The following is a 26047-nucleotide window of genomic DNA, read 5'->3' as shown; positions in this document are numbered from 1 at the left end:
CAACTGAAGAGACTCAGCAGCTAGGAGCCAGAGGGGCTTCCTTAGTGGTTTAGCAGTGAAGAACGCGCCTGCTGATGCAGAAGATATGGGTTCGATCCCTGGGTTTGGGAAGATCCCCTGGAGAAGGAAATGGCAACCCACCCCAGCATTCTTGCCTGGAGAATCCCATGGACAGAAGAGCGGGGCAGGCTACAGTCCATGGGGTCACAAAAGAGTCGGACACGACTTAGTGACTAAGCAACAACTGGGAGCCCAGTACTAGGCTCAGCCCTGCACGGGTATCAACTCCTTTTCAGCCCTTACAACCCGTTGGGAGTGAGTACTGTCGTCATTCCCATCGCCAGATGAGGAATCTGAGGCACAGAGAAGTTCAGAACTCACTCCTGGCCACACAGCTACCAAGCGGCAGAGCCGGGGTTCAAACTCAGCACCAGAGCCCGGGCTTCCCACCTCTGCCCTCTCAGGCTGTCGGTATTATTCCGCATATCCTCTTTTCATTTGGTGATGAATTGACCACAGACATCCTTCCAAAGCGGTGCATGCCAGGCTCCATTCTACTTATTGACTGCAGAGGTCGGATGTCACTGGCATCTGAGCAGGGGAGCGACTTGACCAGATTCTTCCCTGGGAAGCAGGTAGGGGGCTGGCTGCTTAGTGGCAGGGGAGCTGTGCTGGGGTCCTGGGGAGGGGCGCCCAGGCCTCAGCTCAGGCTGGGAGAGGGAGGCTCTGGGGACGTGGCTGAGCAGCAGCGAGCCCTTCCAGTCCAGGGATGGTGGAAGGCGGAGAACGGGTCCTGAGCTCACACCCTCCACTCCCCGCCACCGCCGACAGGCCTCTCACAGACTCATCATCCCTCCTGTCGTCCCCACTCCAGCCCCTCCGAGCCGACCCTCTCTGTGCACACCCCAGCTGGCCCTCCCAATTAAGAGTGCGCCATCGCCAGTTCAGTTCGGGCGTGTGCAGATGTGCTGTCTGTGGAATTCTTAATTCACTCAATAGTCTTTGCCCAGGAGCGTCACATCTGTTCTTCCCAAAGTGCAAAAAGAAAAAAACCAAAACCACCACAAGTTATGCAGCAGCGCCTCTTCAACACTGTCCGCCAGGACCGCCGCGCCCAGCCCCACCACTCGGTCCTATTGCGCCTGCCCCAAACATCTGCCTGTCCACTCCCCTCCAGGGCCCTCACCGCTGGTCTGAGCGACCCTCCTCTCTCACCTGGATGGCTGCCATAGCTTCCTTCCTGGTCTCCCCAGCTCCACAGCTCCAGCCTCAGTTTTCAGATCTCTGCAATGGACACACTGACACTTCTCTCACAGGGCTGTAGGGAGGATGGAGTGATGTGATGAACCGAAAGCCCTGGCCAGGGAGAGCCTGTGTCCGGCTCAGCTCTCTACCAGGAAGGAGGAGGGCCTTGGGTCTACAGGGACCCAGGCTTGCCTGCCCCTGGGCAGATGGGAAATCCTTCAGCATTAGCCAGCCCACATGCTCTGATGTCACTCGGACTGGTGATAAACGGGGACATTTTGTTCTCTGGCTATCTCGCTTTTTTGTCTTAATCCTGGGTTGCTCCGGACCTCAGGCTGGGCAGAGGGGCGCTATTTACCGGCCCCTCCCACCTCCAAAAGGAATACGCAGTGGGAGAAGACCCCACCCCCTGTTCCTGACCTGTTAATGGATCTCCTGAGGGCCTCCCTCCTCAAGCCCGGTGCTGGGTGCTGTGAGAACCAATCAATAAATGACTGGCAAACACTGAGCTCCTGATATTAATATAACTGTGAAAAGAACCCATCTTGGCTCAGTGTTTCTCGCTACTTTTGAGAAGGCTTTTTCAGGCACCTGAACACTATGAAGTGCTGGTACCCTTCTCCAACGAGGCAGTCTTAACTGCCATTGGTGTGATCAGAACATGCCTGGTCTTCTGGGATCTAGCTGTGAACTCATCCGACTTCCTTCATCCAGTGTTTTTACTGCACACCTATTAGGTGCCAGGTGCTAAGGATGAAGGCACCGCGGGCGTGGCCATCAACCAGGCAGCTGATACTCCTACATTCAGGCAATCTGGCAGCAGTAATGAAGTCATTCAACAGACAGGGAGTGGGTTGGGTGGGGCTCTCAACAGGGTCGTCGGGGAAGGATGCTCTGAGGAGTGAACAGCTGAGTCCTCAGTGATGGGAAGGTGCCAATCACTGCAAGACCTGTGGGGGGAGAATCTCAATAATGCTGTGAGTGGTGGTACTATTATTATTATTAAGATCCCCCTTTCCCAGATGTAGAAACTGAGGCCAAGGAGGTTACAATACTTCCTTTGAGGCCAAGGAGGTAACTATTTATGGAACCAGGTCAAAACTCGGAAACCCCAACGACTGCCACCAAACCCACCTGCCTCTAGGGTCCAGCCCTTTTCAAAAGAATCTTAACTTCAGAGATCTTCAACAAAGTAGCACGCAGCACTGTCTCCAGGAGGCTCCAGTCTAATCTAAGAAAATGCCTTTACGCAAAAACACAAAGTGTGTTAGAAATTAACGCAGCGGTCCCCAGCCTTTTTGACATTAGGAGCTAGTATCATGGAAGAAGATTTCGCCACAGACCGGGGACATGGGGGATGGTTTGGGGATGACTCAAGCGCACGACGTTTACTGTGTACCTTATTCCTATGACATCAGCTGCACCTCAGATCATTAGGCACTAGATTCCAGGGACCCCGATATGATTAATCTAGTTTCAAAATTTTAATCTCCAGTGGGATTTATTCTGAAACCTGACAAGATGACTCCCAGCTTCTTGGGGGAAAGGAAACCCATATGCTATAGTTATTTTTTCTTTGGTTTATTTCATAAACATTTATGAGTTGCCAGGCTCTGTTTCCAAAGCCTTTCAAACTTTAATTCTTTCAAACCTCATGACTCATTTAATACTCATAACAATCCTGTAAGTTAATACCGTCACCAACTCCACTTTCTAATCGAAGGAATCACGGCAAAGACAGGGTAGATGGCTTGCTGGGGACACATTCTGCAAAGCGGTGCAGCTGAGATCCAAACCTCGGTCATCTAGCGCTGGAAACTTCACTCTTCACCTTAAACTGAATTTACAAGTATCATTCACACAATTGAATTCACACGTACAATTGCGTTTTGTCTCTCTGCCTCTTCCTGTCATTTCTGCTCAGCGGTGTCTGACCCTTTCAACCCCATGGACTGTAGCCCGCCAGGCTCCTCTGCCCATGGGATTCTCCAGGCAGGAACACTGGAGTGGGTTGCCATGTCCTCCTCCAGGGGATCTTCCTGACCGGGGGATGGAGCACGTCTGCCTGCATCTCCTGCGTTGCAGGCAGAGTCTTTACCACTGAGCCGCTGGGAAAGCCCCTGTGTCTTTCTGCCTCACATGAACTTGTTTTCAGATGGTCTGATTTAAATGCAGAACTTACCGTTTCCCCCAAATTTGCTGTGGGGAATCCTCCGACAAGTTAGACCGTCATCCTCCAGGGAGGCAGAAGCTAGTTCTCCCAGAGGCTCAAATTAGGCCCATCAAGGTGGACTGGCTATACAAGCAGTGAGATGCCACAGACAAAGGAAAGGAAACAGGCTTCCATGAAGGACCCAGTGTCAAGGTTACCCTGACGGACCCTCAGGATCACATGTGTGGGCTGGAGATAGAACTGGGATTCACTTGGGCTCAGGGAGAAGGCCAGTGGGATGGATTCATTTAGTGATTATTTTCTCTAGGAAGGGGCTTCCCTGGTGGCTCAGATGGTACAGAATCTGTCTGCAACACAGAGACCCAGGTTTGATCCCTGGGTTAGGAAGACGCCCTGGAGAAGGGAATGGCAACCCACTCCAGTATTCTGACCTGGAGAACTCCATGGACAGAGGAGCCTGGTGGGCTGCAGTCTAGCAACAGGGAAAAGCCAGCTAGTAAATAAATGAAGTTCTCCTGAAGGAATAAACCAAGGGACAACTAGAAAGTTTGTGAGAAAGAAAGTGCCTAGAAAGTTTGAAAGAAAGAAAAAGAGAGAGAGAAAGAAGTGGGGTTAGGGTTAGGTTAACAGCTTTGGGAGCTGTTAACATTTATGCTCCGCCAAGCATCCCCGCGGGCTTCCCAGGTGGTTCAGTGGTGAAGATCTCACTTGCCAATGCAGGAGACCTGGGTTTGACCCCTGGGTCGGGAAGATCCCCTGGAGGAGGAAATGAAAACCCACTCCAATATTCTTGCCTGGGAAATCCCATGGACAGAGAAGCCTGGCGGGCTGCAGTCTATGGAGTCGCAGAGAGTCAAAGACACAGCTGAGCGACTAGACAGCATCAAGCATGCCCCCAGCAGCAGGGCGTGGACCTGCACTGTTCTCCGCCAGCTGCGGCTGCCCAGCCAGCGTCTGCCCTGGCCCTGTCTGAGGCTTGGCCACCAGAATCATCAGAAAGTTCAACACCCAAACAGCCAGGAAGGAGGCCTGCTGCTGAGGATGGGGTTCCAGGCGGCAAACCCTGAGGTCTGCGATAGAAAACCATGTGAATGGTGCCCCCCCCACATCCCCCCCCCCCCCCCCGCCCCGGAGATGTGCAGGGCTTGCCGCTCTGCCTCTGAAGACACAGAGCCACTGAGGAGCTGATGATGCAGGTGACAGAGGCAAGGGAGAGAAGACAGAGCCTCTGGACGGGGTGGGGACAGCTGGGGTAGGATGTGAAAAGAGGGCTGAGCGACACCGTCATCTGATGTCCAAAGCCAGACATGTTAGAGAGTGACCCAGTAAAAAAAAAAAAAAAATGAAAGTGTTAGTTGCTCAGTTGTGCCTGACTCTTCGCGACCCCATGGACCATAGCCTGCCAGGCTCTTCTGTTCATGGGATTTCCCAGGCAAGCATACTGGAGTGGGTTGACATTTCCTCCTCCAGGGGAATCTTTTAACCCTGAGACTGAACCTGGGTCTCCCCCATTGCAGGTGTATTCTTTACTGTCTGGGCCACCAGGAAAGCTCCAGAGAGGGAAAACTTCCTGTGAAAGATGAAACCATTAAAACTATTCACAACTAGAAACTCTGTCTTCCTAATCTGAATAATGGGGAGGTCATAGAGCTCACTCATGGCCTTGTTTTGGGAATTAAGAGAGATGATCCAAGTTAGCTCAGGGCTTGGCACTTCAGTAAAAGAGAAACTGAGAAACTTGCCCAAATCTAGATCCCTTGGGGGTCAGGGGAAATGGCTGGAGGAGTGTGTGGTCCCAGGTCGGAACAGGGGAATTCTAGGCAAACTGACGTCACAGAGACAGAAGGAGGAGGTGAGCGCGGGTGGTGTCAGGTCCTTGCATTGCAGGCCCTGGACAGACAGTATTCATTCACCACAAGTAGAGCTTCCCTGGTGGACCAGGCGGAAAAGACTCTGCCTGCAATGCAGGAGATCTGGGTTTTGATCCGAGTCGAGAAGGTCTCCTGGAGGAGGGCATGGCTATCCACTCCAGTACTCCTCCCTGGAGAATCCTATGGATAGAGGAGCCTGGTGGGCTCCATGGGGTCACAAAGCATCGGGCATGACTGAGCAACTCATTTACTTCCACAACTTTCACATTCTTTCATGCTGGGTCTGCAGTTGCAGCAACTTGAGGAGGAGGAGACAGGCACCAGATTTTAACCCTGGGCTGAACTCCATCTGGGATGCATGGCTGGAAGAACCCTACCCAGCGCTGCCTGCAGTGCTCAGGACAGCTGGGTTAGTGGGCTCTGCCCACTTCCCTGAGGCAGCCCGAGCCATTCCCTGTTGGAAGGTTCTGCCTTGGACTGAGCTGAGACCAGCTGTCCTTCTCCGCCCTCTACTTGGCTTCCACCCACTGTGGGGGGGGGGGGGTGGGGGGGTGGTTGGCAGGGGTCAGTTCAAAACTCTTGATAAGAACAACACCCAGATTACATAATCTCTTCTAGAGAACTGATGAAGTGGGAACACAGTCCACTGGTGTGAGGCCAGCCTAACCTCGACACCAAAGTCTGACAAGTAAAAAGCAGAAAGGAAAATCGCAAATGTAGACAGCCCTCCATAACAGAGAGGAAAAGAAGAAAATCACAAGCCAAAAGGGATGGCAGTATTGAAAAGGAAGAAACAAAACAGTTATTTGCACCTCCTATGATCGCATACAATTTTCTAAAATAATCTACAAGCACATTTTCTAAAATTAGTAATAGAGTTTGGCAAGATTCCTAGATACAAAGCATGCAAAATCCAAAAATATTTCTCTGAAAAGCAACCGATGTAGTATAATATTTTTTAAAAAAATGTGTTGAAAGATCTAGGTAGATATACCATTGACAATAGCAGAAATGTGAATGCGAAGTCGCTCAGTCGTGTCCGACTCTTTGCGACCCCGTGGACTGTAGCCCACCAGGTTCCTGCGTCCATGGGATTCTCCAGGCAAGAGCACTGGAGTGGGGTGCCATTGCCTTCTCCAGGGGATCTTCCCGACCCAGGGATCGAACCTAGGTCTCCTGCATTACAGGCAGACGCTTTAACCTCTGCGCCACCAGGGAATCCCTTACAATAGCATAGAGTTCTCTATTGCCCGTTGTGGGTAGAGGGTGCAAAATTTAGACTTCCATGAACATGGTATCTCTTTTCATGATTTAGGATACAGTTTAGCTCCAGTTTCCTAACTTTCCCTTGGTGGCCTTGCACATTTTTGTTAGATTTATCCCTCGGTATGTGGCATTTTCTATTTAGAAGTCTAAATTTTGCACCCTCTACCCACAGTGGGCAATTGAGAACTCAGCAGGAACACCTGGCAGATGAGAGTAACCTGAGCTTACATTCTACCTCCTGCTGCCTCTCAAATGTGCAACTCTGGGTGTTCCACCAAGCCCTCTGAACCCAGCTTCCTCACGTGTAAAACACGGGTAGCCAGTCCTGACTAGTTGTAAGGAGTCAATGGTAACAGAGCACTTTAGGGGAAGGGAGGGATACACCGGGAATTTGAGATTAGCAACAGATACACACTGCTACATATAAAATAAATAAACTACAAGGACCTACTGCACAGGGAACTATATTCAGTACTTGTAACAACATCACACACACATATATGTATATTCAGTTATACACACACACACATATATCATGTTGCTGTACAGCTGAAACACTAAATCAACCATATTTAGCAAAAAAGAGCAGAAAGCACTTTGCAGAGTGTTGCATAAATACAAGGATTCTTATGACTAGCATTATCACCCCTTGTTGGTCTGAGAGCGAGGGGAAAGCTCTTTCTACCATATTAGGCTGGCTGTGTCTTTGCTTCTGCTCATCAGCTTGTCATCCAAGGCATTGCTGCACGCTTATTCTGTATACAACAGTTTCTCATTCAGTGCTCCAGCAACCCATAAGGCAGGTGCTGTGTTAGTCCCATTTTACAGATGAGAAACAGGAAACTTACACAAGCAACTTGGACATTCATGAGCCCCGTCTCTGTACCAGGAGCTGTGAATACCCTGGGGAATAAGATGGACGTGGTCCTTGCTCTTTTAGAACTGACGGTAGAAGTGGGAAGACAGATAAAAATCATACCCCAACTAACAAGCTGACAGGACCAAGATTCAAACTGAGGTCTGCTGGACACGAGAATCCACGCGTTGAACCATCCCCTGAGGTGTCTTCCTCAGCTTCCTCTGCTCGGTCCTCTCTGCTGTGACGTAATGGCTTCTAACACCCACTCTGCCATCGGCGACAAGTTTCAGTGGATCTTGCCATCCAAGCTGCAGCACAAATGGAGAGCTGTCAGCTTCCACCCTGGCTCATGTGATCCTTATGCGTTATCACTGGAGAATTGCAGCCAGGAAGATGAACGCGTGAACGAGGAGAGCATCCCGTAACCCCTCCCCCCAGCATCAGCAGCATTGTTCCCGACGAGTGTGCGCCTGAGTCCTCTGCCACCATTAACGGCAGAAGTGAGTCACTTATAAATAAGACTCGGGAGCTTTATTATAATGACATCCCAAGATTCAGAAATGCTCAGTGTCACTGTGAAAGGGAGGGCAGCAGGTGACTGGGCTTCAGTGATCCTCTGCCAGGTACGTCTTTCAGATGAAACGTCTTGGGTCAGGAGCGATTACAGCTAATGCCCAGCCTGAATGCTAATGAGAATTACTTACAATTGCTTGTAAGTCTTTGCCATTTATACTATCTGCTTTTCCCCTTCCTTCCTCTTCTTTTCCCACCCCGGCATTAACCCTGAGAAACAGACACCAGAAAATATCACTAATGGCCATTTTGAAGATGAGGAAACTGATGCTCAAGGTTACTCAGCTCAAAGAGCCAGGGGTTCTAATCCTGAACTTTTTTTTTTTTTTTAACTCCTCAGTGGCTCAGTGGTAAAGAATTCATCTGCCAATGCAGAAAGTGCAGGAGACCTCGGGTTCGATCCCTGGATCGGGAAGATTCCCTGGAGGAGGAAATGGCAACCCACTCCAGTATTCTTGCCTGGGAAAGCCCATGGACAAGAGGAGCCTAGTGGGCTACAGTTTGGTTGGTTGCAAAGAGTCTTTAAGAAGAAAAAGAAAATCGGAACTCTGGACAAGTCTCCACATGGAAGGTACACAAAATATCAGCCTGAAAGGCAGCAGAGGTGGTGTGTTCTGCTGATGTCTTTGCCTTGGTGAGGACGGGGCAGACCTTATGAAATGACCTTCAAACCTACCCTCTGCCACACCACAGCCGCCAAGAGGGGCACACTTGTCTCTGAGAAATGACCATGAAGTGAGAACCTGGGCAGAAAGAAGAGTCCTTCTTGTGCCCACACAAAGCAGAAAACTGTCTCAAACCCATGCCCCTAAGAAACACGCCAGAGGACCAGGTTCAGGCTACAGCGTGAAGCAGTGCAGTCCACCCTGACAGTGCGAAATGTCCTAATGCCTAGCATTTGTTGAGTACCTCGTACAGCACGGGAGGTTTTTTACATAATCCTGCACTGGGACTTGAGGCTTTCAGCTATTTAAAGCTGGAGACTGCACTAGACGTCTCCCACTTTACAAACTAGAAAGAGAGTCTTATGGAGGTCCAGTGGAGCCAGGCTACCAAGCTGCATCTGTTTGGATCTTAATAGTAACAATAGCACCAACTAACATCTCAACAGCACTTCTGTGGATTACCTGACTCCCATCTAGGCACTTTAGGTGCATGAACACACCCAGTTCTCTCACCAACCCAGTGAGGAATGTGCTAGAAATACTCCTGTCCTAAAAATGGAACAGAGAGGTTCAGCAACTCGTCCAAGGCCATAGATCTCTTAAGTGGCAGGGCTGGGATGTGAGCCAGTGCCGGAATCCATACTTCTGATCTCTCCGCCACGCCTACTCTTTGTGACCGAAAGGCCACACCTTTCCACCAGGCACTCCTTGATTATATTTTTTTAAAAAAAGGAAAGCGCAAACAGGAATGGGGAATCTTGAGAGAGTCTGAAGGGAGGAGGCTCAGATGCAAGTTCTTCCTACCTCAGACATTCAGTCAGGAGGGACCACTCCCAGCCCAGCACTGCCCTAACTCCTCCGGGGTACAGGGGCTTGCAGGCTGCTCCGGCCTCCACCCAGCTCTGAAATCATGTTTGGACTGTGCTGGGCCACCTCCACCCTCCACCCTGGAGGGATTTTCTATTTATGCTTGAAAGTGGTACTGGGCCTCCTTACAGACCTGCCCTCCAGGAGGGGAAACCCCTCCAGAGACAGCAGGACAGCCTCACGCTTCCATGGGGGGCCCACCAAGCCCTGGGCTGTATGCGGGAAATTGTGTGGGACTGTCAGGGATTTCTGTGATAACCTGCTCAGCGGCAGGCCTCCTGAACGATGCCTCTCACAGAGAGAGGAGGGTGGTACAGGGGTAGGTAGCTCCGTGGTAAAGACCCTACCTGCCAATGCAGGAGACTCAAGAGACGTGGGTTCGATCCCTGAGTCGGGAAGATCCCCTGGGGTAGGAACTGGGAATCTGCTCCAGTATTTCTGCCTGGAGAATTCCATGGACAGGGCGGCCTGGCGGGCTACAGTCCATGGGGTCACAAAGAGTCGGATGCAACTGAGCATGCAGGCCTCAAGGTTCGTTCGTGTTACGGCATGTGTTCAAATTTCCTTCCTTTGGGCTTCCCTGGGGGCTCAGACGGTAAAGGATCTGCCTGCAATGCAGGAGCCCAGGGTTCAGTCCCTGGGGTCGGGAAGATTCCCTGGAGAAGAGAATGACAACCCATTCCGGTATTCTTGCCTAGAGAATTCCATGGACAGAGGAGCCTGGTGGACTATAATCCATGGGGATTCGGACATGACCGAGCAATCAACACAGGGGTATTGGGACACTGTTGCTTGGCATCTCTCTATTCTCATCTCCGCTGCTACCAGCCACACTTAGGAGGGACCTACGTTCCCTTCTACAGCCTAGATGTCACTGACAATCTAGAAGGAGTCAGGGAAAACCTGTATTCAAATCCCAAATCTGCCACAGACCAGCTGGGCAACCACAGGCAAGCTATTTAACCTCTCTGAGCCTCAACCGACTATCTGTTCAATGAAGGTAATGATAACAATAGTGCCTGCTTTGCAAAGCTGCTGCGAAAACTGAGTGGGATAATGACACTCTGACCTGTCCATTCTCTCTCCCGTTCTCTGCTGATTCCTGCCTGCCTCTAAAATTAAAGCCAAGATTGAGGCAGTCAGGACCTGCCTATCCGACCCCCAGCTCGCCTCTCCTTCATGCTCTGGAAACATGTTCCATCTTGGCGCGAGTCACAGGGCACTAGCTCCCACCGTGGAATCAGCCCCGCAAGCACCTTGCGGCTGGAGGAGCTTATTCGCAGAGTACTTCCAGCACCACGGTGGGGCTCCAGGGCTGAGGTGGGAGCCCCCTGCTGGAGCACAGGAGCCCTGCATGGAGCATCTCCCAGGCAGAGCCCATACCTCTGAGATTAAGGGATGGGGTGAGGTCTCCCCGGGCAGCGGAGGGGTGCCTCAGATGGTAAAGAATCCGCGTGTAATGCAGGAGACCCAGGTTCATCCCCTGGGTCGGGAAGATCCCCTGGAGAAGGGCATGGCTACCCACTCCAGTATTCTTGCCTGGAGAATTCCAATGGACAGAGGAGCCTGGCGGGCTACAGTCCATGGGTCACGAAGAGCCAGACAGGACTGGGCCACTACACTTACTTACTGCTTGGGCAGTGGAGGTGGGGGCCAGGGGGGAGAGTGACCCAGAGAGGGAAAGAGCTTTCTGTGCAGATCTGCGGTGCTTCAGCCCCAGCTCCTGACTCCCTTGGCTCCTTCCAGAAAAATCAAGAGGAACTTCCGTAGTTGGGCTCCTCTCACCTGAAACGAGAGCCCCCACAGGGCTTCTGCCACCGGAATCCACTTCCTGATATGTAAGGGTCTCCCACCTTTCCAAAGGATCCTCCCCGAGCCACAATGAGGAGGAGGTGGCCGGCGCCTCCTGGGTTTGCAGCCTGGCTGTAGAGAAGGCTAAGGTGGTCTCCATGCTTCCCCCACCAAACCCTACCCCTGGTGATGCTGAACCTGGGTGAACCTGGGGCTCAACCGCATCATGTGGTGAAGTGGTTTGGGTCCGGCCGCCTGGGGCTCAACCTCCTGGCTCTCTCCTTGACTGGTTGGTGCTCCTGGACGCAACTTGCCCCTTCTGAGCCTCTTTCCCCCTCTGCAAAATGGGTATAATAATACCGGATCATCGAGTTACAGGGAAAACCCAAAGAGATGAGGGATAACCCAGTGCCTGGCACACTCAACGCACTCAAGAAATGGGCCGGAACTGTGGAGAACATTGAGGTCAGAGTCTGGGGCAGGGCTGGGAAAACTCGCCCTCTCCCGTCTCTCCGGTAGGAGCCCGAGGCAGCTGCCCCGGGCGCACACGCGGGCGAACCCCGGCAGAGCCACAGGTGTGTGCGCGTCGGGGTGGGGGGAACCAGAGCTGGGTTCTCAGGGTGCCGCGGACCCCTACCCGCGCCGCCCACAGTCCCCAGGGCCCCCAAGCGCGCCCACCCCACGCCGGCGGCTCGGGGAGCTCCGTGGCTCGGCCAGGATGCCCGGACCCAAGCCCGGGCGGCCGCGCAGCGTCTCGCCCCGCCGCCGCCGCCGCGCTCCGGCCCATTGCCCGCGCCCTGCCCGCTCTCCGCTCCGACTCACCGGCGCCGGCTCCGGGGAAAGTTTGGTGGCGCGGCGGCCGCGACGGCCAGGCTGCTCGGGGCTCGGTGGCGGCGCGGCGCCGAGGGAGCCGACCCGGAGGCGGGGCGCCGGGGGAGGAGCCGCGCCGAGGGGGCAGCCCGGAGGGAGGCCGGGAGGCGGAGACCCGGGCCCCGGGCCTGCCGCTCCCCGCCTCCGGCTCCGCGCGCCTCGGCCGCCCCCGCGCCTGCAGGCGGCGCGAGGGGCGCCACCCCTCTCCCTCCACACCCGCCACGGGGACCGCGGGGCGGCCCCGAGCGCCCCTGCTTGGGGCCCGGCTCGGGGGCGCGGCTCCTCGGGTGCGGAGCGAGCGGGGAAAGGAGCCCCAGAAGCTGGGCGAGAACTCCCTCCGCCCCGCGCACACCTGCGGGCGCGCGCCGAGGTAAGTCAGCCCGAGGAGGCCCGGAGCGGCAGAGTCGGAGCCGCGATGCCGCTTGGCCAAGGGAGCCACAGCCGACTGACCCCCAGTGACACTTCAGTCCCCGCGGCCCTGCCGGAGAGGCCGATCGAGGGAGGGACGAAGGGGCGCCGCGGAGACGAGGGCTGACAGACAGGCACCCCACCCCAGAGGCTCCACCGGGACCTAGAGAGACACCGCCCCCCAACCCCGCCCTGGGTCTAGAACTCTACCTCTCCTCGCCCGCCAGCTGTTTCTCTCCAGCTGCTCAGATGAGCTCAAGTTTCAAAATGCAGTGAGTTCCTGCTAGCATCCTGAGGAGTTCCTGTTAGCATCCTGAGGATGGGGTGGGGGGTGTGTGTGGGGGTGTGGTTCCTCTGCAGGTCTCCTCTGCCTCTGATGCTGGGAGCCTGAGAATTCTTGCCGGCTGCCTTGATCCGGGGGACCGAAGAAGCAGAATTCTCTCCTTTTCCTCAATGCCAGGAAAACTCCACTGGAGCCACTCAACTAGCATCTTATCTCAACACTCCAAAAGAGACACCTAAACTTGGTCGGGAAGATGGGTGTTTGGAAGGAGGGAGGGACTTCCTTGGTGGTCCAGTGGTTAGGACCGAGGCTTTTACTGCAAGAGAGCATGGGTTTTAATCCCAGGTCCTGGGAACTAAGATCCGCGCATACCCCGCTGCCAGGCCAGAAAAAAAAAAAAAAAAAACAACAGGAGAGGTGGCTGGGTGTGGGTTTGGGGCTATTTCATGGCGATATCTTAGCCTCCATTGAGTGCAGGTAAATTCCACCCAGAGGTAGTGAAATGGTGCAGTGATTTTGAGGCCCAGCTTCATGACCTGTGTATGGTACGTGGGTGATCTGGCTTTCCCACCTCAGGGTCCACATCTGTAAAATGAGGGTCAATAAAAACAGCTGTCACTGTGCCATGCACCCCTCTAAATGCTGCAAGTACTTACTCATTCAATCCTCACAACAGCCCTGAATACATGGGAACTATTATTATCACATGGCAACCCACTCCAGTGTTCCTGCCTGGAGAATCCCAGGGACGGGGGAGCCTGGTGGGCTGCCGTCTATGGGGTCGCACAGAGTCGGACACGACTGAAGTGACTTAGCATTATTATCACTAGTTTGCAGAGAAGAGAACTAAGGTACAGAGGAGCTAAGTAAATTACTCAAGGTCGCACAGGAGAACTGGGAGCCTAACCTATGCAGCCTGGCTCCAAGATTCAAAGTCATAATTATTGTACTGTACTTTTCGTCTCAATGGGGCTGCTGGAAAGTTCCACGAGATCATTTATGTAAAGGAGTTAGCAAGTGCTCCATAAATGGTAGCTCACAGATCACTGAGCCTGTCTACAAGGTGGGGATTTGAGGGGAAAGAGGAGACTGGATTCTGGATAACTGGCAGACCATGTTACTCTGACTTTTATGAAACCGAGAGGCAATGGATTTCCCATGTGTTCCTCTGACCGGCCCCCTGTGCCTTAGCATAGCCCCACGACCAGGACTCACCCTGAGTCCACAGTAAGCCCTCTCCATTCCCTGGTGATTCTCCAAGGCCTCCATATTTTACACTTTACCAGACTCTTGCACCCTTTGGAACTGAGTGAGCACTTGTGGTAGCAACTGTTATAAACTCTAGAGGAAATGCATTTCTGCTCTCCACAGCTGTAGGGCTGATAGGAATGAAGGGGAAGGGCCCTCGGAAATGGCTGGGTCCATATCCATCACCTCTCGCCTTTCTGCAATTCAGCAAAGGCTTGATTATTTGGAATTCCTCTGCAAAGTTTCACTTCCTGGGCTGGTTTTAGACCTACTAAAGCCCACAGTGATCAGCATTTTGAGAAACATCAGTATTTGAAAAACAGCACATCAGACATTAACTGAGGTCCCTCACGACCAGGGTGTGTTTTGTTTTCTTATGGCATTTGAAACTGATGTATCATGAGGTAACTCAGGCCATATCCTGGGTGTGTGGGGTGGAGAGGGAATAGCCAACTTCCTAAGAATATATAGGCAGCAGAAGAAAAATAAGAGCTAGCCCTTGGGTCACACTTAGTGTTTGCCAGGCTAATCCAAATGTGTTACATAATCTATTTTGTCTATTCACAATAATCCTATGAGGTAGATACTATTAACCTGCCATTCTGCAGATGAGAAAACTGAGGAACAAAGAGATGAGGAGATGTGTTTAGTAAATACAGCCAGTGAGTCGCCTCAAGATCAGACAGGTAGAAAGCAGCTGAAGCAGGTCTGGAACCTGGATCAGCCTGGATCCACAAGCCTCTTTTACTTCTGTGGTTTGTGAATGAAAACTAAAAAGGAGGAATCACTTGAGGCCCTGAGTAGAGACTAGAGGTATGGATTAAAAAGAAATAGAGATAAATTACAAGTTTGGGTTTAACATATATATACTGCTGCTGCTGCTGCTAAGTCACTTCAGTCATGTCTGACTCTGTGCGACCCCATAGACGGCAGCCCACCGGGCAAGAGTCCTGGAGTGGGGTGCCGTTGCCTTCTACATGTAAAATAGGTAAAAACACAGACCTATAGTACGGCACAGGGAACTAGACCCACTATCTTGTAATAACTTATAACGGAAAACAATCTGAAAAAGAAATGTGTGTAACTGAATCTTTGCTGTATACTTCAAACCAACAGAACATTGTAGGTTAACTATGTGTGTGTGTTAGTGAGTCGCTCACTAACTAACTAACTAGAGAGTTAGTGTCCAACTCTTTGCAACCCCATGGACTGTAGCCCGCCAGGTTCCCCTGTCCATGGAATTCTCCAAGCAAGAATACTGGAGTGGGTTGCCATTCCCTTCTCCAGGGGATCTTTCTGACCCGGGGATGGAGGGAAGCCCATGAGTTAACTATAATTTTGTAAAAGAAGTTGATTAAAAATATCTGTTCTGCCACTTGTTAGTTCTCTGCTTCCTTTGCTTCCCTGAGCCTGTTTCCTCACCTGTAAAATGAGAATAATAATGCCTATGCTACGTCTAGGATTTTAGTGATGATCTTTTGGTAGCAGGATACATTAAACCCAATTGTAACCAGCTTTAGCCCAAAGGGGCTTTAAGCTGAAAAATGCAGGAAGTCATTCTGGATTCAGACACAGTCCATGCCAGAAGCTCAGGGGAAGTTGTCATGAATCTGTCTTTATCTCTTGACTGTTTTCTTCTTCTTTTTAAAAATATTTATTTGGCTGCTCTAGGTCTTACCTGAGGCATGTGGGATTTTTGAGTTGCAACAGGTGAACTCTTAGTTGCCGCATGTGGGATCGAGTTCCCCAGTCAGGGATCGAGCCCCGGGGTGAAATCCCAGCAAACGGACACCAGAGAAGTCTCTTGACTGTTTTTAAATTTTGCATCAGTTTTATTAGCAGGCTAGGCCTCTTTATGCTGCTGCTGCTGCAGTTTAGTTGCTTGGCTGTGTCTGACTCTTCCCGACCCCTGCACTATAGCCTGCCAGGCTCTTCTGTCCATGGAATTCTCCAGGCAATACTGGAGTGGGTTGCCATTTCCTTCTTCAGCAAATGTTCCTGATGCAGGGATCAAACCCACATATCCTGCTTGGCAGGTGGATTCTCTACCATGAGCCACTTGGGAAGCCCAGGTCTCTCCATAGGGAGGCCGAAATGGCCCGTTAAGCAGCCTCAAGCCAAGAGATCACTTCCTTCTCCAAACCTCCAGCAAACATCCTAGATCTGATTCCCATTGGCCTGGCTTAAGTCACATGCCCAGCCCTGAAACCATCACAGTTGCTCTGATTGGCCAAACCTGAGTCACATGCCTTTATAACCGGAGTGGGAGAAGGGGGTCAGTCCTCCCCAAGTCACCAGGACTAGAAGTGGGTAAGAGATGGTTCTATAGAAGAAAATCAGGGTGGGGCTTCCCTGGTAGCCCAGTGGTTAAGAATCTGTCTGCCACTGCAGAGGACACAGGTTTGATGCCATGGGGCAGCTAAGCCCATGAGCCACAACTACTCAGGCCCACATGCCTAGAGTTTGTGCTCTGCAACAAGAGAAACCAACCCAGTGAGAAGCCCTTGCCCCACAGCAAAGAGTAGCCCCTGCTCACTGCAGCTGGAGAAAGCCCGCACACAGCAACAAAGACCAATCACAGCCAAAAATAAATTAATATTAAAAAAAAAGAAAATCAGGGTGCTGTGAGCAGAATGAGAGGGCATCAGTGCTGGACAGGCACAGATGTCTGCTTCCTCACAGAGCCCTGGTATGTTAAATACACCTGCGTCTGCAAAGTGTATGGCTTTGGTGGGTACTCAGGAACTGAGTCCCTCCCTCTTCCCTCTCCTCTGGGAAACAGGATTCACATCCCACCAAATCCAGGCCACCAGCTTCCTTGTTCACATGTGGAGACTAAGAAGCTCCAGAGACAAGAAGGGACTTTGCCCAGGGTAACCCAACAACCAGCCAAGCAGGCATCGAATCTGTCTTTTGACCTGAAACAAAATCTCAGTGAAAGTCTGAGCTGAGAACGCTGAGATCCCCTATGCGCCAGCGGAGTTCGCTGGCATGCGCACAGGGGAGGTGGGAAAGGTGCAGCCTGCTGAAGACCCAGAGGAAATGATGCCGCTCACGTGGGGATCCCAGACTGTGCGCCAAGCTGTGGGCTGGTGGCTCTGGCAGAGTGCAGGTCCAGCCCCCTGCCCATCATGCTATGAACTTGGCCATCTCTGGGGACTCTGCACTCTGGAGGCTGAGAGACCCAAGCGGTCATGTTTCCTACGGCTGCCCCAGGTAGGCGACACGGCCCTTCCCTTGTTAGTTTCCGGCTCCGTTTGTGAGAGGGCACGTGCCTCCTTCAGGACGCAAGCGGACCAAGTAGCAAGCATGTGACTTAGAGCTGTCAATATTGACCCTTTCAATTTGGCCCTTGACTCAGCTCTAGGGTTTCCAACCTTGGGCAGGTCGTCTGACTTCTCCACTCTAAATATAGTTAGGTTGGCATGCTGTGAAGCGATCTATTTAAAGGAAGCTGGGCTAGACTCACACACATCTGGCCGGAGTGGCTAGATTGCTCCCTCCATCCCCTGTCAAGTGAAGCACATTGGTTTGCTATACGCACTGCTGTGGGGAATGAACATTGCTACCGCCTTCCTGGACCGTACTTTGGAGCCAGGTGATGACACCTTTAAAAATGTTCAGACTATTATTCCATACCCTATGAAGTTTTCCTGAGAAAATAACCATGGATATCACCAAGATATGCATAAAGATATTTATTACAGGACTGCACATAGTAAAATAATCCAAATGTCTAACCACAGGGGATTGGTTAATTTAATTATGGTTCCCAGGTTGCACTAGTGGTTAAAAAAAAAAAACAAAAACAAAAACAAAACCCACCTACCAAAGCAGGAGACATGAGACATGGGTTCAATCCTTGGATCAGGAAGATCCCCTGAAGGGAATGGCAGCCCACTCCAGTATTCTTGCCTGGAGAATCCCATGGACAGAGGAGTCTTGTGGGCTATAGTCCCCAGGGTCTCAAAGAGTCAGACATGACTGAAGAGACTTAGCATGCACACAGTCATATGGATAGAGTAGACTGTTATACAGATACGATTGTACTGCAGCATATGGAATTATGTGAAAACTGATTATAATATGAAAGTCAAAATGAGGTTTGACAGAAAACAAAATTCTTTAAAGCAATTATCCTTCAATTAAAAATAAATAAATGTATTTAAAAAATAGAACCTTAAAAAATAGTAAGTTATAAACTCATTTTGTGAAAAAACACACCTATTTATGTATTAAAAAGCTTAAAGCGGTTGTATCGGAGATAGGTGGGAAGGAGAGAAAAATCTGTGGGTGTTCTTGGTTTTCACATACCTGTGTATTTTTCTAACATTTCATTAATAAATTTGTATTACTTCATTAATTAGGAAAAATGCCCAGTAGTTTTTACAAAGAGATTTTTGCTGGTCTCCTTTTTAAAAAGTACTTTTACTTATTGAAAATCACCATCAGGAATGAGGCTAAACTGATCTTTCTCTCTCTCTCTGTCTCTCTCTCAGGCTATGATATGTGGAGATGAATGGGGAGCTGGCGGTTGAGGGAGCACATTGGTTTGCTATAGAGCAGAGCAATACAGCCACAGAACAATACAGTGCAGGAAGGTTGCACCAGGAGGCTCGACCCATTTGCTGTGTGACCCTGGGCAACTCACTCAGCATCTCTGGGCCTCAGTTGCTGCATCCACAAGATGAAATATCTAATTATGTCATCTCTGGCGTTCTTTCCAGCATGCAGATTCTACTATGGATAAGTCTGTGTGCTTCATAAATTGTTTCCGTCTCTCCAGACCCGTGAGACTGCGGAAAACTCTGCCTGGCCTGTGTCAGCACGTGCCTTCTGCTCAGTCTCTTCATCCAGCTACTTTCAAACTGGCAAATTCATGGGGAAGCACATTGACTTCAGGCTCTCATACTCTGGGATTTCCAGCACTCAACTCCTGGCTTCCTGGATAGCTCTTTGAAGCCTTCTAACAGATTTTAATTTTCTTTTCAACCACTTTATCTAGGTCTTCTAGTTGTTAATTGAGAGGGTTGATCTCTCTCTACAAGTTAGTTTGTCACAGGCAGAAGCAGAAGTCCCTTCATACGTGAGTAAGTAAAGCAAGTAGTTATAGAGTGGTATGTAAAGTGGGTTCTATTTATATGCAAAGTATATATGTATATATGTGTGTGTGTGTGTTCGTGAAGAAGAAAGAGGAAGAACAAAAGCTATACACACTGCTTAACTTCTGAGGTTTTCATTTTTTAACATAAATATTTCCAGTTTTATACAATGGACACTGAGTGTGTCCAAACTGGGATTGACTTTTGAGGTCATTTATACCCATTTTGAAAATGAGGACGTGGAGGCCAGGGACAGTTAAATTCATTTCAATTCAACAATTATTGGAGGCTTGTTGTGGGCAGAGAACCATGCAGTGGGCCTCAGGGTATCCAAGGAAAAGTAAGACCCAGTTACCTAATCCTCTGTTCAAGTGTCTCCAGTGTATGCTAGACTTTGGGAGATGAGGATAAAGATGACAAGAATCTGCCCTCAAGAAATGCTGGCTGTGGAGACAGTTATCCAGATAAACTATCCCACATATGATGTGATAAATGCTAAGGAAATGACACAGCAGAGATTGCGGTTTTTTTCTTAATAGCTATTCTTTCAACATCCAACTAAAAGATTGTATTTCCTGGTCTCCCTTATAATGAGTTGTGGTCATGTAACAAAATTTTGGTCCATGAGATGTTGGAGGAAATGTTGTGGGAGTTTCTGGGAAGTCTTTTTAAAGGGAACAGCAAATCTTCCCTTTTTTCTGCTGCTTGGAATTTAGATGCAATGTCTGGAGCTTTAGTAATCGTTTTGAACTGTGAAGGGACCCCCATACTACGATGATGGAACAGATAAAAGTAGCCTTAGTCATCAACACCATGGAGCTGCTCTATCAGCCCTGTATTTCTATGTTTATACTTACTTCACACAGGAGAGAAAGAATCATCTTATTTCTTATGCCACTATTATTTAGGACTTTTTTTCCTACATGCAAATAAAGAAAGTCTCCATTTATACAAATCCTAAAAATAAAATGTTACAGGAGCAAGGGAGTAAGTGAAGAAAGAGTGAGTATTTCCATTTTTGAGCAGCAAAGAAGTCAGAACAGGCATGGATGTTGTGAAGAGAGTTTGCCAATGAGATGGGCAGGGATGAAGGAGGAAGAGTGGGCCAAGAAGGGAGCATGGGTACAGGGTAGGGAATGGGCTGAGGGGTGTTGGAATCACTCAGCCTGGATTCAAACCCCATCACAATCACTTTGTTGCTCTAAGCTTCAGTTTCCCCATCTGTAAAATGGGGGTAATCATAGTGTTAGCTGCATCAGGTTGTAGTGAGGATTACATGAGTTAATATAATGTGCCTGGTGCCTGGTGAGTGCTCAGTAAAGGCTGGCTATTAATGTGCATATCTGAAAATTGGGATAATCACAGTCTGATCTCTAAGGGCAGCCAGTCTAGATAACACAGCACAGGGCACTACCCAGACTGGATGCCCAGCTATGGAGCCCCCTTTCTCCCCCTGCTGTCAGGGAATTTACAATCACTATTTAATAAATCTTCACCAAGCCCCTGCTCTGAGCCAGGTACTGGGCCAGGAGGTTGCTGACTCCAGGAAGAATCAGACCTTATCCCTGACCTCCAGTTGCTCACAGTCCCGAGGAGAGGAAAGGAAAATAAAAAGACAAACCTAATACAGGATGAGAAATGCAACAGGTCCAAGTTCAGACCACGAGCTCAGGTGAGCAAGGAAGGTAACATTATTTTGGTTAAATAAGCTCAGTCTCGGCTATGATCTCCCATATTAGGTGGGAAACCTTAATCTCAGGCAAGCTGAGACTTTCCTCTTTCTCTGGGGGGTGTTTCAGTTCCAGGGATCTTGTGGGGAGTGTCTGAGGCGTGTCATCACTTATCCACGCTGATATCTGTTGAGACATCTTTATTCCTATCGGAGGAGGGGTCACCCACACACCCAGGCCACTGCTAAGTTGTCCCTTGAAGTTTCATCCCCTCTCTCAGCTGCTTCTGTGGCCCTTGAACCATTGCTCAAGCTCCCTTGGCCCCTGGCACACAGGGAGCTCTGTTAGACATATGAGGTTCTTCTGCTCAGCCACACAGTCACTTCTTTCCACTTGAGAATCTGCCCAGGAGAAGAGCGCAGGTCCTTTCCACATTTAATTTCCTTGAGGATTCCATGGTCTCTCCAAGGGCTATGGCTGTGGAAGCAGCAGGTTCAAGGGTCTCTTTCCTCTCAGGGATACACCGTCCATCCCCCCCTTTCCTGATGCTTCAGGTCTCTCCTCACTCTTATCTAGAAAGTTTGGTCTGGATTCAGGAAGGCAGAATCTTGTTTTTGAACTCCCTGCCCTTTCCCATATCAATCATGTCATAACACACAAGAGACTTTTCCTGTTGCCCTTTTGAAACTGAAAAACCAGGCAAAGATTCCAGTTTCTCTTTTTCTGCAGGGCCAGAGAAAGAACAGTAGGCTTGAAACAATCATCTACTATTTTTTGTTATAACGGCAGGGGTATGGAGGTGCGTGTAAGGCTTCTGGGTAACAGAAATTAGCAAGACAGAAAAACAACACGATGAGTTCCCTCCATTCCCCCATCCCTCCCCAGAATGGCTGAAATTAAGAAGACTGACACAATCAAGTGTTGGCCAGGGTGTGGAGGCACTGGAACTCTTCCCTCAGGCGGTGGGGATGTAAAATAGGATAGGCACTATGGAACACCGCTCTGCAGCCTTCATAAATGCAGATCTATCTTATGATCCAGAAAGTCCACTCCTAGGTATATCTCTAAGGGAAATGAAAACATACATCTATGAAAGACTGTGCATAAATCCTAACAGCTTATTCATTATATCCCAAGTTGGAAAGTGAAAGTGAAAGTCACTCAGTCGTGTCTGACTCTTTGCAACCCCATGGACTATAGAGTACATGGAATTCTCCAGGCCAAAATACAGGACTGGGTAGCCTTTCCCTTCTCCAGGGGATCTTCCCAACCCAGAGATCGAACCCAGGTCTCCCACACTGCAGGCAGATTCTTTACCAGCTGAGCCACAAGGGAAGCCCAAGAATACTGGAGTGGGTAGCCTATTCCTTCTCCAGTGGATCTTCCTGACCCAGGAATCAAACTGGGGTCTCCTGCTTTGCAGGTGGATTCTTTACCAACTTAGCTATCAGGGAAGCCCCAAGCTGAAAACAACCCAACTGTCTATCAACAAGAGCTTGAAAAAACACATTTTAGTTAAGTTAAACAACCCAAGAATTAATCACAACCCTGGTTGTGAGAGTTGGACCATAAAGAAAGCTGAGCCTCAAAGAACTGATGCTTTTGAACTGTGGTGTTGGAGAAGACTCTTGAGAGTCCCTTGGATGCAAGGAGATCAAACCAGTCAATCCTAAAGGAAATGAGTCCTGAACATTCACTGGAAGGACTGATGCTGAAGCTGAAGCTCCAATACTTTGGCCACCTGATGCGAAGACCTGACTCACTGGAAAAGACCCTGATGCTGGGAAAGACTGAAAGCAGGAGAAGGGGATGACAGAGGATGAGTTGGTTGGATGGCATCACCAACTCAGTGGACATGAGTCTGAGCAAGCTCTAGGAGTTGGTGTTGGACAGGGAAGCCTGGTGTGCTGCAGTCCATGGGGCTGCAAAGGGTTGGACACGACTGAGCGACTGAACTGAACTGAAACACCCAAATGTCTATCAACAGGAGCTTGCAAAAACACACTTTAGTTAAGTTCATACTAACGGATAGCACACGACCATAAAAGCAGGTGAACTACTGCTGTCCACGAAACACAAACGTCAACATCATCATTCTGAATAAATGAAGCCAAATACGGAAGAGTAAAAGTTATATATTCTACTTATAGGAAGTTCAGAACTAATCTATAGTTTTAGAAGTGGTTATCTCTGGGGGAGAGTGGGGCACAACTGTCATTGACCACGAGGGGCACTGAAAGTGACTTCTGGAAGACTCTGATCTTGGGGTTGGTAACACAGGTATAGGACAGATAAAATTAATATTTGTGTATTTTATCATATATAAATTATACCTCAATTTTTAAAAAATTGAAAATTCCTTAAAAAAAAAAAAACCACAGAGGCTAACATTTCAAAAATAATGTGCCACCCTGGTGCCATGAAGAGGTAAGCACACAGCACTCGGTCCAGGAGGGCAGCGGCCACACCAAAGGAAAGAGAGCTGTGTGCCTGGTGATACCGTTTGGCCTCCTAGATCCAGCTGCAGCTGAAGCCTAACCTGGACTTTTCATTTTTATGAGGAGATAGCTCTCTATCAGCCACGGAGAAAGGTCTCGCCAGAATCCAATCAGGCTAGCACCTTGACCTCAGAGTTTAGCCTCCAGAACTGACAGAAGGTAAGCCTGCGTTGTTTAAACCACCCGGGTTTAGGTGAGTAGACTAAGGCACGTGGCAATGTACATTTTACAGATGGGGAACACTGAGGCCCAGGGAAGTGACATGATTCTCACAAAGTCACACAGGCTTTAAGTGGCAAAGCCCAGGGTAAAAGCCAGCACAACTGGGTATGGTTAGAAGTGCATATGGTAGATGGGAGGTCAGCGGGCTTCCTCTAGGAGAGGCTCCAGGAGGAGGGGAGTGGGGAGCAGGGGACTGAAATGGGAGGTGGCTTAGTGGAGAGGGTGGGCAAGGGAGGGTCTGAGGGGCCACAGTAAGTCCCCAGAAGGCTCCTGGGATGTGTGTAGTGAAAAAGGGAGCACAGCTGGAGTGACAGGAATGAGCAAGACTGGGTGTGTGGAAGAGGCTTGGTTAGTGAATTCGTGTTGCTGAAATTTCAGTTGGAAGGCTGTGCAGAGAGAGATCTCAGAGCTGGCCCCGTACCTAAAGGGAAGAAGGGCTCCTTTTACTTCTTGAGTGGCCTCAGTACATTCACAGTTTTGTTCAGTGATCGCCACTGTCCATTTCTAGAACATTCACATCAACCCCCAAGATACCTCTGTATTTCCCAATTCTCGTCTTCCCCCTATTCCTCTGCAACCATTAATCTTTCTGTCTCTATAGATTTCCCTATTCTGCACGTTCATATAAGTGGGATCAACTCCACGATGTTGTCTGATGTGACTGTCTTCTTTCTCTCAGCATAACGTGTTTGAGGTTTGTCTATGGCACAACGTATACAGGCACTTGATTCCTTTTTATGGCTGTATAATATCCCATTGTGCGGATCTTTCACATTTTCTGTATTTATCCTTCAGTGGATAGACACGTGGGTTGTTACTTCTTTTGCACTGTTATGCAAAATGCTGCTATGAATGTTCTTGTACAAGTTTTCCTATGAACCTATGCTTTTTTACTCTCTTAGGTATATACCTGGGAATGCAACTGCTGGATCATTTTGTGACCCCATGGACTGTAGCTCACCAGGCTTCTCTGTCCCTGGGATTTCCCAGGCAAGAATACTCGAATGGGTTGCCATTTCCTTCTCCAGGGGATCTTCTCAACCCAGGGATCTAACCCAAGTCTCCTGCATTAGCAGGCGGATGCTTTACTGAGCCACCATGGGGGTCCCAGGCACCACCACCCCAACGGTGATCCTATGCTTGGCTTTTTCAGGAATCACCAAACTGTTTTCCAGGGCAGCTGCACCATTCTACGTTTCCATCGGTAATGTCTGAGAATCCTAAAGTCTGTGCATATCCTTGCCAACTTATCTTCCCCCCACCCTTTCACACATCCCTCTGAATGGGGGTGAAGTTGTATCTCTTTGGTTTTGATTTGCTCTTTCCTAATGACTAATGATGTTGAGCACCTTTGCATATACTTATTGGCCATTTGTATGTCTTCTCTGGAGAAATGTCTATTCAACTTTTGTCCATTTGAATAAAAAGAATCAGCTGGGTTGTTTGCTTTTTTAGTATTGACCTTAAGAATTTTTTTTATATGTTCTAGACACTAGACGCATATCAGACATTTGGTTTGTAATTATTTTCTCCCATTCTCTGGGAGTCGCCTTTTTTAAATTCACACCGGAGTACCTTTGGGTCCGGTGGGGACAGTAACCCTATTGTCAAAGCCCAGGTCACTTTCCTGCCACAAAACCAGAAACAGTCTTGCCCAGGTCTCACCAAGAGGACATGGAAGCACCTCAGCACCTTTACAGCCGGTCTGCTACGCAGGTGCCTGGCATTAGGGGCTTAAATCTGGAGATAATACGGTCCTTTTCCTCGCTTTCACACCTCCTTGAACTATACTTGCAATCACTCACTCAGTGTCTCAAGCCAAACACTGGCTGCCCTTGACTCCGCCCCTTTGCGCCGCGAGCCAATCGGCTCCCGCGGTCGTCACCTGTCCTTCCTCCTCCTCCCCGCACCCCAGCCTAGGCGGTGGGTACCCGCACAGGCTCAGGATTCTTGGTCGCGTGCAACCTCACGGCTGGCTGGCTTCTTCCTGTCCGTCCCAGCTCCACCGGGGCAGGAGCGGAGTGACTTTTCTTAAGTGAAAATCCATCCTGGGGCTCCCCTGATCGACAAGTTCCCATGGCTATAGCCATGAAAAATGTCTGGGACTGGTCTCTCCACCCACTTCTTGAAGTGACTCAGCCTGATCGAATCTTCTCCCCATTTCCCAGCTCTCCCTGCCTCCAGGCTGTAAGGAACCCGCACCAGCACCAGCCTCCCCCAACCCCTGCCCCCGCAGTAGGGGGGATCGGAGAGGCGTGGCAGTGAAGGTTTTACCGAGAGAAATCTCAGGGTGGGCGGCAGCTGGTCAGGGAGGAGAGGGGGTTGGGTGGATAAGGGGAAGGGTGACGGGGAGGGGAGGAACCTCCCTCCGCCTGTGCAGTGACACCCTTCACACCTGGCCCGCCTGGGACTCACCCTGGTCACCTGAGAGGCTCC

General features: G+C 50.0%; 1 long non-coding RNA gene and 1 other non-coding gene across 3 annotated transcripts; one reads left to right on the top strand and one right to left on the bottom strand.

The window, feature by feature from the left end:
* Positions 2900 to 12246, bottom strand: LOC102184954. Its single transcript, XR_001919989.1, has 3 exons — positions 12133 to 12246; positions 7535 to 7722; positions 2900 to 3082 (listed from the first exon to the last, which is right to left on the bottom strand). It is a non-coding gene; the product is annotated as an uncharacterized LOC102184954 (transcript).
* On the top strand, positions 12357 to 24576 carry LOC108638623. 2 transcript variants are annotated; one of them, XR_001919988.1, is made up of 4 exons: positions 12357 to 12550; positions 18619 to 19209; positions 20739 to 20893; positions 24514 to 24576. It is a non-coding gene; the product is annotated as an uncharacterized LOC108638623 (long non-coding RNA). The 2 variants fall into 2 exon arrangements; XR_001919987.1 differs by having other exon boundaries at positions 18619 to 20893.

This window comes from Capra hircus, chromosome 22 (genome assembly GCF_001704415.2).
Source record: "Capra hircus breed San Clemente chromosome 22, ASM170441v1, whole genome shotgun sequence".
Taxonomy (NCBI): Eukaryota; Metazoa; Chordata; class Mammalia; order Artiodactyla; family Bovidae; genus Capra; species Capra hircus.
The sequence above is the reverse complement of the archived record's forward strand: the minus strand, read 5'-3'. Positions and strand labels throughout refer to the sequence as shown.